Here is an 18873-nt window from a genome sequence, read left to right on the forward strand (position 1 = left end):
CACAATTACTGCTAATTAAAACCCAAGTATCACAAAGTGTAACATGTGGACACACTCCACCAGGCGTGACACTGTGGGGTGTGAATGACACGTCATTCTGTGTCCACAAAACATAAATGAGTAACATAAAACTGTGGGAGGGCCTTCTGAATCATACGCCCGAAGAAATGCCAGCTTTTGAGGAACGGAGACAATAGCAAAACTATTCATTCCCGTGGGAGACCTTCTGATGAGATAAGGTGTAAGTTCCCAGACCTTCGGTTTGGAGAACTGGCTTTTTGGGGGCTGTAAGGGAGCTGTTATCTGAGCAGGAGCTTTGCTGCTCAGCCAGCAAGAACAGGCAAGAACAGAATGAAGGCCTTCCACACGGTGGAGGGGGCGCCCAGGGGTCTCAACTGGGCTGCCCACTAGAATCACCTGCAGATGCCCAGTTTGCACCCACTCAATGCGAATCTCCAGGGGTGGGGTTCAGGCAGATGCAGGTTTGGGGAGCATCTTTGGGGAAGCCTGCAGTTAGCTTCGGGCCAGCTGGGATTGGGGTCTAACACTCTCCCCGGAATGTTGGGAGCTGCAGGGAACTCCCTGCCAAGGCCAGGGCGGCCTGTGGGTGTGCTAAGGGACTTCTGGGGGCCAGGAAGGCCACAGTGGAGCTCTTAGGGATGGGCTAACATGCCAGCAGGAAACCAGACGATGTCAGTGACCAGAGTAGCTCTGCCACTGGAGGGTCCCCACCTCGCTCCAGCTGGTCCTTCCAAATGCAGAGGACAGCTGGGGAAGGACTTTGAAATAAAGATGATGCTGGGACAGGGACATCCAAGTGCAGTGGACAATGGAATAGTGATTTCCAAATGCAGAAACGGTGGGCAGTGCCTCCAAAATGTGAAGGAGAGCGGAAGAGTTCCTCTGAATTCAGAGGGGAGTGAAGGAGTCTTCTGAACGCAGAGAAGAGCGGAATGGCAATCTCGAAATGTGGAGAACACGGGAGCAAGCCCTTTCAGAAGCATAGGACCATGGAGCAGCGACTCCAAAAGCACAGGACATTGGATCAGTGACATCCAAATGCAGAGGTGAGAGGAGCAGGGCCTCCACGTGCAGAGTAAAGAGCTCTAGTGCCTTTTAATGTGGGGGGCAGCAGGGCCACGCCCCTGCCACAGAGGCGAACAGAGCCGTGCCTTCCAAATGCAGAAGAGAGCAGGGCAAGGAAGTGCAGTGGACGGCAGAGCTGTGCCTCCCACTTGCAGGAGACAGTGGGGCCGTGCCATGGGAATGCAAAGGGTAGAGGAGCAGTGGCTCCAAATGCAGAGGACACTGCAGCTGCGCCTTCGACACGCACTGGAGCGGGAACTCCCAATGAAACAATGAGAGCAGCAGGGAGGTCCAAATTCAACGGATGGTGGAGCACTGTCTCCAAATGCGACGGAGTCTTCCACACGCAGAGCAGAGAGGAATACCACCTCCCAGTGCAGAAGATGCTGGAGCAGTGACATCCAAAATAGTGATAACAGAGCAGTGTCTTCAAAAGACCGTGGAGCGGTGCTTCTTCGATGCAGATGACAGGGGAGCATGGACTTCCACATGGAGAGGAGCGTGGAGCAGTGCCTCAAACTGCAAAGGCCAGGGAAGCAGTGGTTCCACAGCAGCAGACAGTGGGTGGGGGCCTGCAAGCGAGGAGGGCTGTGGGGCACTGCCTTCCAAGCACATACGACAGCAGAGCTAATCCACAGAGTAGCGGAACAGTGTCTTCCAAATGCAGAAGACATTGGAATTGTTCCCTCCAGATGCAGAGGACATTGGAGCAGTGCCTCCAGATGAAGATTACAGTGAGCAGTGACGTCCAAATGCGCTGGACGGTGGGGCAGATCCTTTCAAATTCAGAGGACAGCAGAGCAGTGCCTTCCTAATACGTCGGACAGTGGATCAATGACTTCCAAATGCAGAGGCCACATGACCCGCCACCAGAATTCTGTAACTAGCCAAACTATCATTTAAGTGGCATATGGATGACAATTTTAGACCTAAAGGACCTAAAAATTTAGACCTGAAGGACCTAAAACATTCATATATCCTGCATCCTTTTCGTGGAAGTTACTGGAGGATGTGCTGCCTGAAAATGATGGCACAAGCCAAGAATGTGAAAGATGCAAGAATTGGGAAACAGTGAAGCCACGCCAAGAGAGAGGCAAAGAGATGGCTCAGAGCGACAGCTGTTCAGATCTGGAGATGACCCAGGGCAGATCAGGGCAGGAGAAGAGCACTGAGTGTGTGTGTGTGTGTTTGTGTGTGTGATATTAGAGGAGACAGGTACCTAAAGAGGTGGATTTCTAGGATAAAGGAGAACTCTGTAGAAGGCGTCTGATGGACTATTTGGAAATAAACATATGTGCCTAGTAAATTATGGAAGTTATCAAACAAGGTAGGTTGCATAACAGAATACGAAAGGCATTGTACTCATTGCACACATACAAGCCAGGCCAACCTTGAATAGGGAATTCAGTCAGCATAGAGTTATTTTGGTACAATGACGAAAGATGAAGAGGTATGGTATAAAAGAGCTAAATTTTAGGGGCCGTCCCGGTGGTGCAGCAGTTAAGTTCACGCATTCTGCTGCAGTGGCCTGGGTTTCGCCAGTTTGGATCCTGGGCGTGGACCTACGCACCACTTATCAAGCCATGCTGTGGCAGGCGTCCCACATATAAGGTAGAGGAAGATGGGCACAGATGTTACCTCAGGGCCAATCTTCCTCAGTAAAAAAGAGGAGAATTTGCAGCAGATGTTAGCTCAGGGCTAATCTTCCTCAAAAGAAAAAAAGAGCTAAATTTCAATCGCTCATAGTAGAAAGTTGGTATGTCTACAGTTCATAAATTTCATAACTCTAGATATAGCAGCATAAGCATATTATTTAGAAATGTAGAGGTAACATCAGAAAAGAGAATCAAGAGAGGGAAGTGTGACAGGGACAGAGAAGGGTAGGTAGGGTTTTGCTGATTTTCAGTATAATCCCTTTTACACTATTTATTTTTCAACCATGTGAATGTGTTATTTGACAAAAGTTTAATATTTTAAATAAAGGTAATCAGGTCTCTGTATTTGTTTTCTATTGTTGCTGAAACAAGTTACCACAAGCTTAGCAGCTTGAAACAGCACAAATCTCTTATCTCCCAGTTCTGAAGCTCAGAAGTCCTGGTGAACTTGGCTGTTTCCTTGGCTGCAGGTCTCACGAGGCTGAAATCAAGGTGTGGGTGGATTGTCAGGGTGCTTATCTGAACGCTCCAGGTAGAACCCACTTCCAGGCTCCTTCAGCTTGTTGAAAGTGTCCAGTTCCTTGTGGCTACATGACTGGGGTCTCTGTTTCCTTGCTGGCCGTCAGCCGTGGGCCACCCTGAGCTTCTAGAAGCTGCTCTCTGCTCCCTGCCTGTGAGGCCTGACATTCCACAGCGAGCAATGGAGCCCTGGGTCCTTCCCACACGCGGAATCCCTCTGACTTCCCCGTCTGTTGTATTTCTCCTGCCTCTTCCACCTTGTCTCTCTGGCTGACGACTCTGCTTCCTCGTCTGTGATTAGGGACACACGCTGGGCCCACCTGGATGTTCCAGGATTGGCTTCCTATCTTAAAGTCAGTTGACTAGTAACCTTAATTACGTCTGCAAAGTCCCATCACGGTATTTACAAGAATAGTGTTTGACTGAATAACCAGGGGATAAGAATCTTCAAGGGGCATCTTTAGAATCCTGCCTGTGATAAGTTTCTTTATTGCAAAGCTTCTCTCTGTCTTTAATTTGCTAATGTGAACTATGACTCTCCCAGAAGGGAGTTTTCTGTGTCAGGTGTATCTGTTAGGAGAGATTCCATAGAATATGTCAGAATACCCAAAATAACAGCAGCTAAAGCAAAACAGAAATGTGTTTTCTCTTGTATGAAATGAGACTGGAGGTTGGCCATCCATGGTTAACCTGGCAGTTCCATGAAGTGACAATGACCCAGGCTCCTTCTCTCTTTTGTTTACTCCATCATCCTAAAGCAGTTTCTAACCTCGTGATTGCTTCACAGAACAAGATAGCTGCTGGAGGTCCAGTCATCACATTCACATTCCAAGCTGGGGGATGGCTGGGAGGGGCTGATATCCCTCCTGGCTGAAGCAACTTCCTTTAAGCAGCCTTCCCAGACCTTGAATTTACATTTCATTGGCCAGAGCTGGATCATAAGGCCACACATAGCTACAGGGAGGCTGGGAAACATGGGCTGGGTGCTCTGCTGCCTGGAATAAAGCCAGGGTTCTGCGACTCAGGAAAAGGGGAGTGCGGACATTGGGTAGATCCAGCCTTCCTGCCACCCTGGGTCTCCCAGGCCTATTTGACTGCAGATGCCTTGGTTCTCAGAGCACAGTTCAGAAAGTGTGTACGTTTTCCTTCAACCTGTGGAATAACATCTGACGTTCTGGCTGCCCAACACATGTGTATTCTACTCTCCTAGTCCCCAAGCAGTGAAGGTATTTTAAGACTAAATTATATAGTACTGAGGAAAATAGAAACATTCATCCATAAATTGTATCAAAACAGAATCCTGTGCTGATCAAACCTAAACTACATAATTCCTGTCTTCCTTTTTCCCTTTCACTCGTATTTCCCTCTGCTCGAACTCGGATGTGGAATACCATGCGTGTTCCGCTTCCTGTGACCCTCAGGGAGCAGGGGAGCAGCGAGTCCCTGCCCTGGGGCCCATTCCTACCAGTGTACCCCCGGGACTGGGCTCTGGGCAGGAGCAGGCACAAACGGATAATCCAGGGACTTCTGCCTGGAGGTCCCCAGGTCCTCCCCTCCTTTCATGTCCAAACCAAGTGGTTCAGCTCCCAGCCCACATCACCCCTCTCAAGGTCACTTCCTTTCCGGGTCTTTTCCTCTGTCAGAGACCTCTGGTCAAAGGAAGACTGTCTCCTGTCCCTCTGCTCACTTTACTGCTCGTCACAACCTGGAATCTGGGAGCTGAGCCCTTTTTCTTCGTCCCTGAATCACCACTGAAAGATTTATGTAAGGATCTTTGACTAAAGGTTAGGGGGTAATGGAAGGTAATTGCCACAGAGGAAGGAAAAACCTTCCAATCGAATGTCAATCATCATGTTCCTCACAGCCCGCTCGCAATCCCCGCCACAGGGAATTTCCGTCCGTCTGCAGCCCCCACTCCCCCTCTTGTTGTCTTAAGTCGTCCTCCTGTCTCAGATCCCGGTATTGAAAACCCAAACTTGTAAGCTGATGATAATGTTGTGTGGGGTTCTGTTTGGGGCGGGGGTGTGAGCCCCCTCCACTGGCATGGCCTTTGCATGTGATACTTGAGGACACGTTCTGCTCGGAGAGAACTGCTCTGGGTTCCAGGCTGGCCTCTGGCTTCAGACTCATTAACCTCTAAGGATCTCCATCTCCTCATATGCAAAAGTTTGGCCTTGTTGACCCCTGAGGTTGACCCCTCACCCTCACAGATTGACTGCTGATTGCCCGGAGAAGGAGTTCTGGCCCAGATAGCATCGTTCTCAAGGATGAGGCACCAGTTTCCAGGGCTGGGGGAGCTCAAGTCGGGCTCTTTACTCCTGCAGCCAGGGTCTCCCTGGTCCCAGAGGGAGAGAGGATGAAAACCCAAGATTCCGAGAATATGGGGGCTTTGATGGAGGGGCAACTGGAGTGAATGCTGATGACCCAGTGGGGTGACCTATGGGATAAACTACCACAATCTGGGGACACAGACTGCTCAAGGATGGCCAGGCCAGGAGCACTGGTGAGGGAGGCACTGGGCCCAAAGGAAGACAGGGCCCTTCAAAGGGGGGAGTGACAAAATGGGGATTATGGTGTCAGCAGGATGGACCCAGGAGGGGGCAGCTAACAGAATAAGCTGAACCAAGAATCCAAGCTAAGTCAGGGACCAGGCAGGAAATAGGGAGGCCAGACGCACACTTATTTCAAAGTCAGGTGAAGCAATGAGGCGGCAAACTGGGGGGTGGATGGAAGTCTGGCATTGAGGGGCGGCAGCAGGCTCAGCACAGCAGGAGCTGGATATGCAGGTGAGACCCAGACGAGGGCAGAGATGAAAGCACCGGGGCGGCAAAGGCAAGACTCAGCAGGCAGCAGGCAGCCCGGGGCGGGGAAGCAGACAGGGAGCAGGAAGAAGGAGGCCTCTGCTCCGCAGCTGCTGGGAGCCCGGAGCAGCAGGTCTGGGCGTGAACCCTGGAGGCAGAAGCTCCGCGGTGAGCTCAGAGCCTCCAGGTTCCACCAAACTGAAGCTCTGACAAGAAGCCTCAGGGTCAAATGTAGCTCTCCTGGGTCGATGTCAGGCAACCAGGAGCCCCCCGGAAACCTTCAGGGAGAAGTGGCCTTTGCTTCAGGTCAGAGAGGGCACAGCTGGAATCCCTGTCTTCTGTCTCTCTCTGGCAGAAAACCCTTGAGATTTCAGCATCACCTGCCACACTGTGGAGCAGCCCTGGGCCTCCGCACCCCCAAGTCGGCTGAAGACAGCGGACTGCCAGTCCCAGAGCCACACCATAGTGAGGAGCGGCCCCCAGGGGACCCCATCTGATCATTGCACTGCCCTACTTAGAATACTTCAGTGCCCTAATAAAGTTCTGTCCCCAACACGTGTTGACCGCTACAGCAGAGACGGCTCCACGTTCACAAGCCCCGTTTCAGCTCCTCTCCTGGGTGCTGAGGAAGACTGTGCTTCCCAGCCTCCCTCGTGGTTGGGTTGGGGCCACGTGACCACTTCTGGTGAACAGGCTACAAGTAGAAGCAAAGTGAGTTATTTTGGCTAAAGTAACTCTTGGCTAAAGCTCAGCAAAGCAGGTGTGAGGTCCCACGCTCGCCTCCCTGCCGCGGGGCACCTGAAGCTGCACAATGAGATGGTGATGTCACAGGCTGGTGGCACCTCTAACAGCCTGGATCCCTGGACCTCGGCAAAGCTGCCAAACCCAACACTCCCCACCCCCAGCCCCCGTACACACACACCAACCCCGGCCAGCATCAGACATTGACCAGGTGAAAATAAATCTCTGTTGGATGAGGCACTGAGATCTGGAGGGAATCTGTTAATGAGGCATAACCGAGACTATCCTAACTAGTTAAGTTACTGTGTGGACCAGGCAGTCAGGGCCATGTGGCGAAACCTCTCACAATCCACTGCTATCTCCAGCGACATCTGCTACACCCCTCTGTCCCCATGACAGCTACCCTGAAGCTGTCTCTGCCCCCCAACGTGCCGGTCTCTCATGCCTCTGTCTCTCTGCCCTCGGCCTTGCTGTGTCTGACCCAGGTGCCTCCTGTGGTTCTCTGTGGCTAAGCCTCCAACTGCACCACCCAGGGAGGACTGACCTAGCGCCCTAGGCTGGGCCCCCGGGTCTGAGGCCCCAGCCCCGGCTCCATGGCCACACCTCTCCTCTGATGGAGTAATTATGTTGCTGTTCATCTCTCCATTTTACTGTGAGTCTCTGAGAAATGAGTCTATGTGACTGGAAGAACTCAGAGCAGCCTCGGCAGGACACAGCTTGGAACAGGCTTTCTGCGTGAAGGCCTCGCTTGAGACAGAACCACCTGGAGGGCGCACTTCCAGGCAAGAGATCTGAGGTCTCACCTCCATGTGCAGCCAGAAGAGCCTCAATTCAAAGCTTCTTGTTTTGGGGGTCCCAAGAGACCCCCTCAGCCCCTTCCCCAGGGCACCTTCCATGAGGCTCTCCTTCCCCATCTGACAAGCAGGGTCAGAGCCATCTCCTCACCACAGGTCAGAATCTGCTTCCCCTATTCTGGTTGTTTCTACAGCAACACCTTCATAGACCTGACTCAGCGGGAGACTGGGTGACAAGCCAGCGTGCTGGCTACTGGTCCTGTCTGGGCTGCAAGGGGCACAAATCAGCAGCAGGCATCAGCTAGGAGCAGCCTGCCCCAAACTGAGCAAATGAAAAGGAAGAGAAAAAGGTGCTCAACCTCATGGATCATCCACTTCTGAGTATTTATTTGAAGAAAACAAAAACACTAACTTGAAAGATATATGTGCCCCCATGTTCATTGCAGCATTCTTTATAATAGCCAGGATATGGAAGCACCTAAATGTCTATCGATGGGTGAATGGATAGAGAAATTGTGGTATATACAGTGGAATATTATTCAGCCATAAAAAAGAAGGGAATTTTGCCATTTGCGACAAAATAGATGGACCTTGAGGGCATTATGCTAAGTGCAACAACTCAGACAGAGAAAGACAGATAGCATATGGTCTCACTTATAAGTGGAATCTAAAACAAACAAACAAAAACCAAAACCAAGCTCATGGATACAGAGAACAGATTGATGGCTGCCAGAGGTGGGGGCAGGGAGGTGGCGGTGGAAGGAATTGGTGAAGGGATTAAAGCGTACAACTTCCAGCTATAAAATAAATAAGGGCAGGAGATGTAATGTACAACATGGTAACTACAGTTAATAGTGTTCGGTATATTTGAAAGTTGCTAGGAGAGTAGATCTTAAAATTTCTCATCACAAGAAAAAAAATTGTAACCATGTGAGGGGATGAATGTTAACTAGACTTATTGTAGTGATCATTTCCCAATACATACAAATATCGACTCATTATATTGTACACCTGAAACTAATATAATATTATGTGTCAATTATATCTCAATTAAAAAAAAGTGAAATGAAAAAATTGGGGCCCTAAAAAATAGGAAGAGAAATAAATATTTAAAACCTGTGTGTGTGTGTTTAAAGTTAAAACAAAGAGTCATGATTTGGAGTCCTTAGAAGAAACCCTGGACAAAGGTGTGCTTCCAAAACCTAAAACCAAAGGGGCTAAACGTGGCTTGAAGTCGTCCCTGGAGAAAGCGCATCTTTCAAAAGCAAGTACCAACAGAGAATAGGACATTCCTCATAATGAGGCAAACTGGAATTCACTAAAAATAATTTCAGGTGCATTTTGCCAAGAATTCAGAAGGCCATTCAGTGCACAAACCTTCACTGAGCACCTACTGTGTATTCACCCCCACGCTGGAAGCACAGGCGAATGGAGGAATATTTCTGCAACTCTATCCCCTTAGAAATAAAAAAGGAGCAGCCTAAATTAGTAGGAACGACTGAAGGGATCAGGTACAAAGATGTGCCAAGAAATGACAGGAAAATAGAATCATTTTCTTTTTTTAAAAAAAATATGTATATTTTTGGTGAGGGAGACTGGCCCCGAGCTGACATCTGTTGCCAATCTTCTTCTTTTTTTTCTCCCTGAAGCCCCAGCACACAGTTGTGTGTCCTAGCTGTAGGTCATTCTAGTTCTTCTTTGTGGGACGCCGCCACAGCGTGGCCTGATAAACAGCGCTAGGTCAGTGCCCAGGATCCCAACCAACGAACCCCGGGCCACCGAAGCAGAGTGCATGAACTTCACCACTCAGCCACGGGGCCGGCCCCCAGAATCATTTTCTTCTTCTTCTTCTTGTTGCTCCACAGACAAGGTTTCTAAAGAGACCAACCACCTCATCCTCTTTGGAAGCAGACGGGCTGGCAGTCTCGGATCAAATGTCAGCAAGTACTCGGATTGTATTAAGAATGACAAGCTCTGAATTGGTGAAGCCACCCCAGGGTTTTGAAGGGATAAAAAGCAAAATGCTGTCCTGGAAATGTCAGCCAAGATGCAGCTCCTCTTGCTTTGCTCAGCCCCTGGCCGGGGCTAGTCCTAGGTTCACTTGCCTTGATTGTGGCCCTGGAGCCCGACTGCCAGGGTCAGGCCCGGCTCCCCTCTTCCTCGCACTGGGACATCTCAGAACCCCTTTTCATCTGTTTCTTCACCTGAGAATTTGCTTTATTAATAGCCCCTACCTCCTAAAGCAGAAATGATACTATGTATGTTCCGACTTAAAACAGCTCCTGCCATGTGGCAAGTGGTCAGCAAATGGTGAAGCCCGGGGCCCTTGGAGAAATGGAAAATCCCGAGGGCGTGGCTCTGTGAAGGAGTGACCATGGGAGGTGAAGCACTTAGACTTTCCCGGAACCCCTCCATGGGGGACGGTGCCACAGGTCGACCATTCTGGGAGATTACATTTTGGCATTTTGGGAATTCTTCCTCAGCCCCTCTCTCAACAGGCCCGCAGCACATTCTCTTGAATACCTGCCATGGTGATACATTTGAACCCTGGATGTAATCTTTGGAAAAAGATAAAAGTCATTTTCAGCTTAGGCTGGTGAATTAAATAGGTAATGGAGATGAGTAATACTGTCTGCTTGAAAGTGAATGATGATGATGACACGAGGAAACCAGTTCTCTTGAGCACAGGTGTGTTCTGTGAGCTGAGTCCTCTTAGGCTCCTAACTGAGTGGTACAACACTGCCACCTGGTGAAACCTAAAGGAACTACAGGGCAGTTCTCAAAAGGCCAAGAAACTCTTAAAAATGTAGAATCAAAGGTGAGCTCCTGGACAGCAGCGTCCTGAAGTCCAGCAACCCTGCAGAGACCTCCGGTTTTCTCCTGTGGCCAAAATGTTCCCCTGAAGTTAAATTAACGGGATCTACTCAGCTAACTCTGAGTTTTGGCCAGGCAGTTAATATTTCCCTCCTTCCCTTTTTATTTCTTTTTAAACTGAGGCATAATTCACGCACACACACATACACACACACACACACACTCATATTTATACACATTTTAGGAAAATTTTATATACGTTGTATGCAGAAATCTTTTTTTTAAACTGAGTTAATGATAGGTTACAATCTTGTGAAATTTCAGTTGTACATTATCATCTATCAGTCGTGTTGTAGGTGCACCCCTTCACCCTTTGTGCCCACCCCCAACTCCCTTTCCCCTGGTAGCCACTAATCTGTTCTCTTTGTCCACATTTTTAAATTCCTCATATGAGTGGAGTCATACAGAGATTGTCCTTCTCTAACTGGCTTACTTCACTTAACATAATTCCCTCAAGGTCCATCCATGTTGTTGCAAATGGGACGATTTTGTTCTGTTTTACAGCTGAGTAGTATTCCATTGTATATATATATACCACATCTTCTTTATCTAATCATCTGTTGATGGGCACTTAGGTTGCTTCCACGTCTTGGCTATTGTAAATAATGCTGCAGTGAACATTGGGGTACACAGGACTTTTGGAATTGCTGACTTCAAGCTCTTTGGATAGATACCCAGTAGTGGAATGGCTGGATCATATTGTAGTTCTATTTTTAATTTTTTGAGGACTCTCCATACTGTTTTCCATAGTGGCTGCACCAGTTTGCATTCTCACCAGTAGCGTATGAGGGTTCCTTTTTCTCCACAACCTCTCCAACATTTGTTACTATTAGTTTTAGATATTTTTGTCATTCTAATGGGTGTAAGATGATATCTTAGTGTAGTTTTGATTTGCATTTCCCTGATGATCAGTGATGATGAACATCTTTTCATGTGTCTATTGGCCATCCTTTTGTATGTGCCTATTGGTATATCTTCTTTGGAGAAATGTCTGTTCATGTCTCCAGCCCATTTTTTGATCAGGTTGTTTGATTTTTGTTGTTGAGTTGTGAGAGTTCTTTATATATTATGGATATTAAGCCTTTGTCAGATATACGACTTGCAAATATCTTTTCCCAGTTAGTGGGTTGTTTTTTTGTTTCAATCCTGTTTTCATTTGCCTTGCAGAAACTCTTTAGTCTGACGAAGTCCCATTTGCTTATTCTTTCTATTGTTTCCCTTCTCTGAGAAGACATGGTGTCCGAAAAGATCCTTTTAATGTTGACGTCAAAGAGTGTACTGCCTACGTTTTCTTCTAGAAGCCTTATGGTTTCAGGTCTCACCTTTAGGTCTTTGATCCATTTTGAGTTTATTTTTGTGAATGGTGAGAAAGAATGGTCAGTTTTCATTCTTTTACATGTGGCTTTCCAGTTTTCCCAGCACCATTTGTTGAAAAGACTTTCTTTTCTCCATTGTATGCCCTCAGCTCCTTTGTCAAAGATAAGCTGTCCATAGATGTGTGGTTTCACTTCTGGGCTTTCAATTCTGTTCCATTGATCTGTGCACCTGTTTTTGTACCAGTACCATGCTGTTTTGATTACTGCAGCTTTGTGGTATGTTTTGAAGTCAGGGATTGTGATGCCTCCTGTTTTGTTCTTTTTTCTCAGGATTGCTTTAGCAATTCGGGGTCTTTTGTTGCCCCATATGAATTTTAGGATTCTTTGTTCTAATTCTGTAAAGAATGTCATTGGGATTCTGATTGGGATAGTGTTGAACGTATGCAGAAATCTTAACTGCACAGTTTTGACAAACAGACATGCACTTCTGTAATCCACACCCCGATCAAGATAAGGAACATGCTCATGACCTTAGAAAGTTCCCTTGTGTGCCGACCCAGGCAGTCCTCCTCTCAGGAGCAATGATTCTTCTACTTCTGTCTCTGTAGATCAGTTTTGTCTTTTCTACAGTTTCGTTTAATGGAATCGTACAGCACGTACCGTAGTGTTCTGACTTCTTTTGCTCCACGTGATGTTTTTGAAATTCATCCATGCCTCAGTAGCTCATTCTTTTTCTTGTTGGGTAGTAGTCCATTGTGTAAAGATGCCATAATTTGTTTTTCTACTATACCGCTGATGGACATTTGGGCTGTTTCTGGTTTTGGCTACTATGAATAGCACTACTAAGTACATACTTGTATGAGAGTCTGTGAACAACTGTTTCCATTTCTCTCGGGTAGATATTCAGGCGTCAGATTTCTGGGTCAATGGGTAGGTATATGTTTATCTTTATAAGAAACGGTCAAACCATTTCCCAAAGTGGCAGTAGCATTTTTACCTTCCCATCAGCAGTGCAGAAGTTTCCCTTTATTTCTAAGGTTGGGAGGAATCCAATTCTACATCAGCAGCAAAATAAGGAGAATAAACATTTGTGTAAACTACTGTATCAGCATTAGGTGAGGCAGATGTTCTCTAAAACACCCCACACTTTAAAATGGAAATGCTGGGTTAAAACTGAATAAATCCTGCTCACATAAACATAAGAACTACCTCCAGATGTCAAAACCAAAAAAAGAAAAAAGATCATTCCTCACCAAAAGGAACCAAGAATCCTTGGAAGATGGCTGATTCCAGATTTGGTGCAAGGAATGGACAAAGTGAGCCTGAACCTCCTGCCCTATCGGAAGACGAGGGCGTGCTCAAAGGAAAGGATGGAGGAGCCAGCAGGAAGGGCTCCCACTTTCTGCATTTCATCATAACAAATGGTGGGAGATAAAATTCCCAATACAGATATCTAGCAAAGGACTTGTATCAAAAATATATAAAGAACTTCCACAAATGAATAAAAAGGACAGAATTTTTTTTTTACTGAGGTCATAATGGTTTATAACATTGTGAAATTGCAGGTGTACATTATGATATTTCAGTTTCTGTATAGACTGCATTGTGCTCAGCACCAATAGTCTAGTTTTTATCCATCACCATATAAATGTGCCCATTTACCTCTTTTGCCCACCCCCAACCCCCTTCTGCTCTGGTTCCCACTAATCTCTTCTCTTTGTCCATGTGTTAGTTTATCTTCCACATATGAGTGAAATCATACAATGTTTGCCTTTCTCTGTCTGGCTTATTTTGCTTAACATAATACACTCAGAGTCCATCCATGTTGTTGCAAATGGGATGACTTTCTCTTTTTTTTATGACTGAGTACTATTCCATTGTATATATATATACCACATCTTCTTTATCCATTCATCAGTTGGTGGGCATTTGGGTTGCTTTCACATTTTGGCTATTGTGAATAATGCTGCAATGAACATAGGGGTGCATAAGTTTCTTCGAATTGTTGATTTCAAGTCCTTTGGATAAATACCCAGTAGCGGGATAGCTGGGTCATATGGTATTTCTATTTTTAACTTTTTGAGAAATCTCCATACTGTTTTCCATGTGGCTGCACCAATTTGCATTCCCACCAGCAGTGTGTGAGTGTTCTCTTTTCTCCACATCCTCTCCAACATTTGTTACTTTTTGTCTTGGTTATTATAGCCATTCTAACAGGTGTAAGGTGATATCTCATTGTAGTTTTGATTTGCATTTCCCTAATGATTAGTAATGTAGAACACCTTTTCACGTGCCTGTTGGCCATCTGTGTATCTTCTTTGGAAAAATGTCTGTTCATATCCTCTGGCCATTTTTTGATGGAGTTGTTTGTTTTTCTGTTGTTGAGTTGTATGAGTTCTTTATATATTTTAGAGATTAACCTTTTGTCAGATATATGATTTGCAAATATTTTCTCCCAGTTGGTGAGTTGTCCTTTTGTTTTGATCCTGGTTTCCTTTGCCTTGCAGAAGCTCTAAAAAAGACAGACTTTTTTTAAATGGACAAAAGACTCAAATAGTCACTTTCTAAAAAGTAGATATCCAACATCCCACACCCCACAACACAGGTCTTTCAGAATTCCCACCTATTAAGATCAGTAAAATTTAAGCTCACAACTCACAATTATGAAACCATGAAAAACTAAGCCAGATTAAAGTAGAACAACATCTTCAAAGTGCTGAGAGAAAAATAACAGCCAGTCTAGGACTCCATACCCAGTGGAAATATACATGAGGAAGTTGGGCAAAAACAAAGACATCAGTCAACAAAAACTGACAATTTACCTTCAACAGAGCCTCACCAGCATAAACCTCTAAAAGATGTCTTTTAGGAAGAAAGGAAATGATTCCAGAAGGAGGGTCTTCTGGAATGCAAGAAGGAATAGAGTTAGACATGTGGGCAAATCTAAACAAAGATCGACCACATAAAACAATGTCAATATTTATAAAACCGTTTGTAAAACCAATACTTAAGATGGAAGATAAGTGTGGTATATCACTTGCAGAGACTGACCCAATTCTTCCCTCCTCCATGTGTCCACACCCTTTGTGAAGTGATTTCATAGCTCCTTACGGCAGAGGTGGAGTCTGTTTCCCCACCTCTTGAATTCAGGTTGGCCTTGTTACTTGCTTTGGCCAATGGAATGTGATGAAAGTTATAGTGTGCTAGTTTTGAGCTGAGGCTTTACACAGCCCTGAATGCCTCCACTCTCTTGGACCCTTGCCATCAGGAGAGCACACCTGAGCTAGCATGCTGGAATAGGAGGGAGGAGAGCAGAGCCACCCCATCCAAGGCCATGCTCAGCTAGCCAGTGACAGCCAGCACAGGTCCATCACCTGTGTAGACACATGACTAAGCCCAGCTGAGATCAGATCAGCAGCACCATCCAGTTGACCCATAGATTCATAGTTATTGTTTTAAACCACTAAATTTTAGACTGGTTTGTTATGCAGCAATAGTCAACTGATACATGAGTGGAGTTAAAGCATTCTAAGGTCCTTAATTTCTTGGTAGGAATGATAATGAAATTGACTAACTTTAGAGTTTTGGTTAAACAAGCTTTAAGTTAATTTAACAATAACCATTAAAAACATAGAAATAGAGTGTATACATTTCAAATTCGTAAAGTAAAAAAGAAATTTAACAAAATTTATTAATTAATTTAAAAGAAAACCAGAAAGAAGGGAGAAAGAGGCAAATAAAAGTGCAAGACTAAATAGTAAAAATATGTTAGTGTGATGGTTAACTTTATGTATCAATTTGAGGATGCCCAGATATCTGATTAAACACTGTTTCTGGGTGTGTCTGTGACTGTGTTTCCTGAAGATATTAGCTTTTGAACTGGTGGGCTGAGTAAATCAGGCTGCCCTCTCCGATGTGGGTGGGCATCATCCAAACCATTGAGGGCCTAATAGAGCAAAAGGTGGAGGAAGCTTGAATTAGCTCTCCTGCCTCACTGCTTGAGCTGAGGCATTGATATTCTGCCCTCAGCACTCTTGGTTGTCAGGCCTTTAAACTTGGACTGGAATTTATACCACCAGCTTTCCTGGGTCCCCAGCTTGCAGACAATAGGTCAAGGGGCTTCTAAGCCTCCATAAATGCATGAGCCAATTCCTTATAATAAAGAACATTATGACATCAGCACCATGGCAGAGTGAGTTGTTCCCTTTGTCTCTCCCCTCCAAGTTAAAACTAAATGTACATTCATCAACCAACAGAGGATTCTTTACCCAGCACAACAGGATCCCTGAGAGATCCATGCAGCTATACATCTGAAGGTGGGTGGACTGGACCTCTGGGAAGCAGTGGAACTATAAGAGTGGCCCCCTTCTCCTCCCCAGCAGTAGTGATCCAAGTCGTGGATCCTCACGCAGTGGCCAGCATGACAGTGAGTGGAGGTGGAGGCAGGCTGGCCTGCAAGTGAACACTTGTGGAGCAGCAGTAGCCCAGCCTGTAGAAGTGCCCACCACGTCATGGCAGCCAAGCCTGTGCAAATGCTCCCCATCGAGTGGCTGCAGCATGGCCTGCCAAACGCAGAGCTGCCCAATTGGCACAACAATAAGCAGACAGGGTAGGAACAGATAAAACAGTGCCTACCCCTGCCTGGTGGTGGCAGGTGGAATTTGCAACCAGAAGCAACAGGAACCACAACACAACTGGTGACCAAGCCCCCAGCAGTGGCAACCCTTATACCAGCTCCACCAGCAGTGGGGGCTGTATACAATTCCATGGGTCTCCAGGCCCCCACCAGCAGCAGTGAAATCCATGAATCCAGCACCCTTGGCAGCAGTGCAACTAGCACCCCAAGGCAACCCTGGAACAGCAGCGTAGGTGGTGCATTCGATAGCAGCATTTGAGCTCATGGAGAGCCAATGGAGGAACATGAGACCAGGTGACCAGAACAAAAGTAACCAAAGCTATACAAAATAATAAAAGGTGCTGGCAGAGGATCAGTTCAGCAAACACCATGAAGAACTACAGTAACACTGCAGAAAAGAAGCAATATGACAACTCTCCAGAAAGCAAACCTGAAGTCACAGAAGATTACAATCTAACTGACAGAGAATTCAAAATAGTGGTCATAAAGAAACTCAATGAGTTACAAGAAAACTCAGAAAGACAGTTCAATGAGCTCAGGAATAAAATTAATGAAAAGAAGGAATACTTCACCAAAGAGATTGAAGCTCTAAAAAAATCCAAACAGAAATTCTGGATATGAAGAACACAATTAATGAGCTAAAAAATAATGTAGAAAGCACAAAAATAGAGCAGACCTTAAGAAGGACAGTGTTAATGACCTTGAAGATAGAAACCTAGAAATGCTTCAGGTAGAGCAGGAGAGAGAACTAAGATTTTTAAAAAATGAAGAAATTCTTCAGGAAACATCTGATTCAACTGGAAAAAGTAACATAAGGATTATATGTATCCCAGAGGGAGAAGAGAGGGAGAAAGAAGCAGAGAGCTTGTTCAAAGAAATAATATCTGAGAACTTCCCAAACCTGGGGAAAGAACTAGAAATACAAGTGCATGAAACCAATGGAATTCCTAATTACATCAATGCAAAAAGACCTTCTCCAAGGCATATAATAGTAAAACTGTCAAAAGTAAATGACAAAGAAAGTATTAAGGGCAGCAAGCGAGAAGAAAAACCTACATAGGTTAACAACCATGAGGCTTTCAGCAGATTTCTCAGCAGAAATATTACAGGTTAGGAGAGAATGGAATGATATATTCAAAATACTGAAAGACAAAAACTATCAGCCAAGAATACTCCAGGCAGCAACTATCCTTCAGATATGATGGAGAAATAAAAGCTTTCTCAGATGAACAAAAGCTGAGGGAGTTGATCACCACTAAATCTGCCTTACAAGAAATGATGAAGGAAGCCTTCCTACCTGAAACAAAAAGGCAAAGGTTTACAAAGCTTTGCGCAAGGAGATAAAGAGACAAAATCAGAAAATTGCAGCTCTATATCAGCATAGGTTAGGAAACAATTATAACATAAAAGATAAAGGAGAAGAAAGCATAAAAAATAACTATAAACACTTCAATTTAGTCACAAACTTAGAATACAAAAAATAATCTGTTACAACAAAAACATAGAGGGGGAAGAGGAGAGAGATGGAACCTGATTAGGCTAGTGGAGATAAGAGGCTATCAGAAAATGGACAATCTCATCTATGAGATCTTTCTTTTCTTTTCTTTTCTTTTTTTTGAGGAAGATTAGCCCTGAGCTAACATCTGCTGCCAATGCTCCTCTTTTTGCTGAGGAAGACTTGCCCTGAGCTAATATCTGTGCCCATCTTCCTCCACTTTACATGTGGGACGCCTGCCACAGCATGGCTTGCCAAGCGGTGCCATGTCCGTGCCCAGGATCCTAACAAGTGAACCCTGGGCCGCCAAAGTGGAACATGCAAACTTAACCACTGCACCACTGGGCCAGCCCCTCATCCATGAGATCTTTTATACAAACTCTTGGTAACCACAATACAAAAAATCAGAGCAGAGTCACAAATTACAAATAAAGAGAAAACTGAGAAAACCACCACAGAAAACCACCAAACTGAAAAGGCAGTCAGAAATACAAGGGAAAAGAAACAATGGAAATATAGAACAACCAGAAAACAAGGGAAAAAATGGCTGTATTAAGCCCTCATATATCGACAATCACCCTAAATGTTAATGGAATGAATTCACTGATCAAAAGACACAGAGTGGCTGGATGGATTAAAAAACAAGACCTAACAATATGCTGTCTCCAGGAAACACATCTCAGCTCTAAAGACAAACATAGGCTCAGACCAAAGAGATGGAAGATGACACTCCAAGCAATGGCAAGCAAAAGAAACCACGTGTTGCCATACTTATATCAGACAAAGCAGACTTCAGGATTAAAAAAGATAATGAGAGACAAACATGGCATTATATAATGACAAAACAGACATTCCACCAAGAAGACATAATACTTATTAATATATATGTAACTAACACAGGAGCACCAAGGTATATAAAGCAACTATTAACAGAACTAAAGGGAGAAATTGACAGC

This window comes from Equus quagga, chromosome 5 (assembly GCF_021613505.1).
Source record: "Equus quagga isolate Etosha38 chromosome 5, UCLA_HA_Equagga_1.0, whole genome shotgun sequence".
Classification (NCBI taxonomy): domain Eukaryota; kingdom Metazoa; phylum Chordata; class Mammalia; order Perissodactyla; family Equidae; genus Equus; species Equus quagga.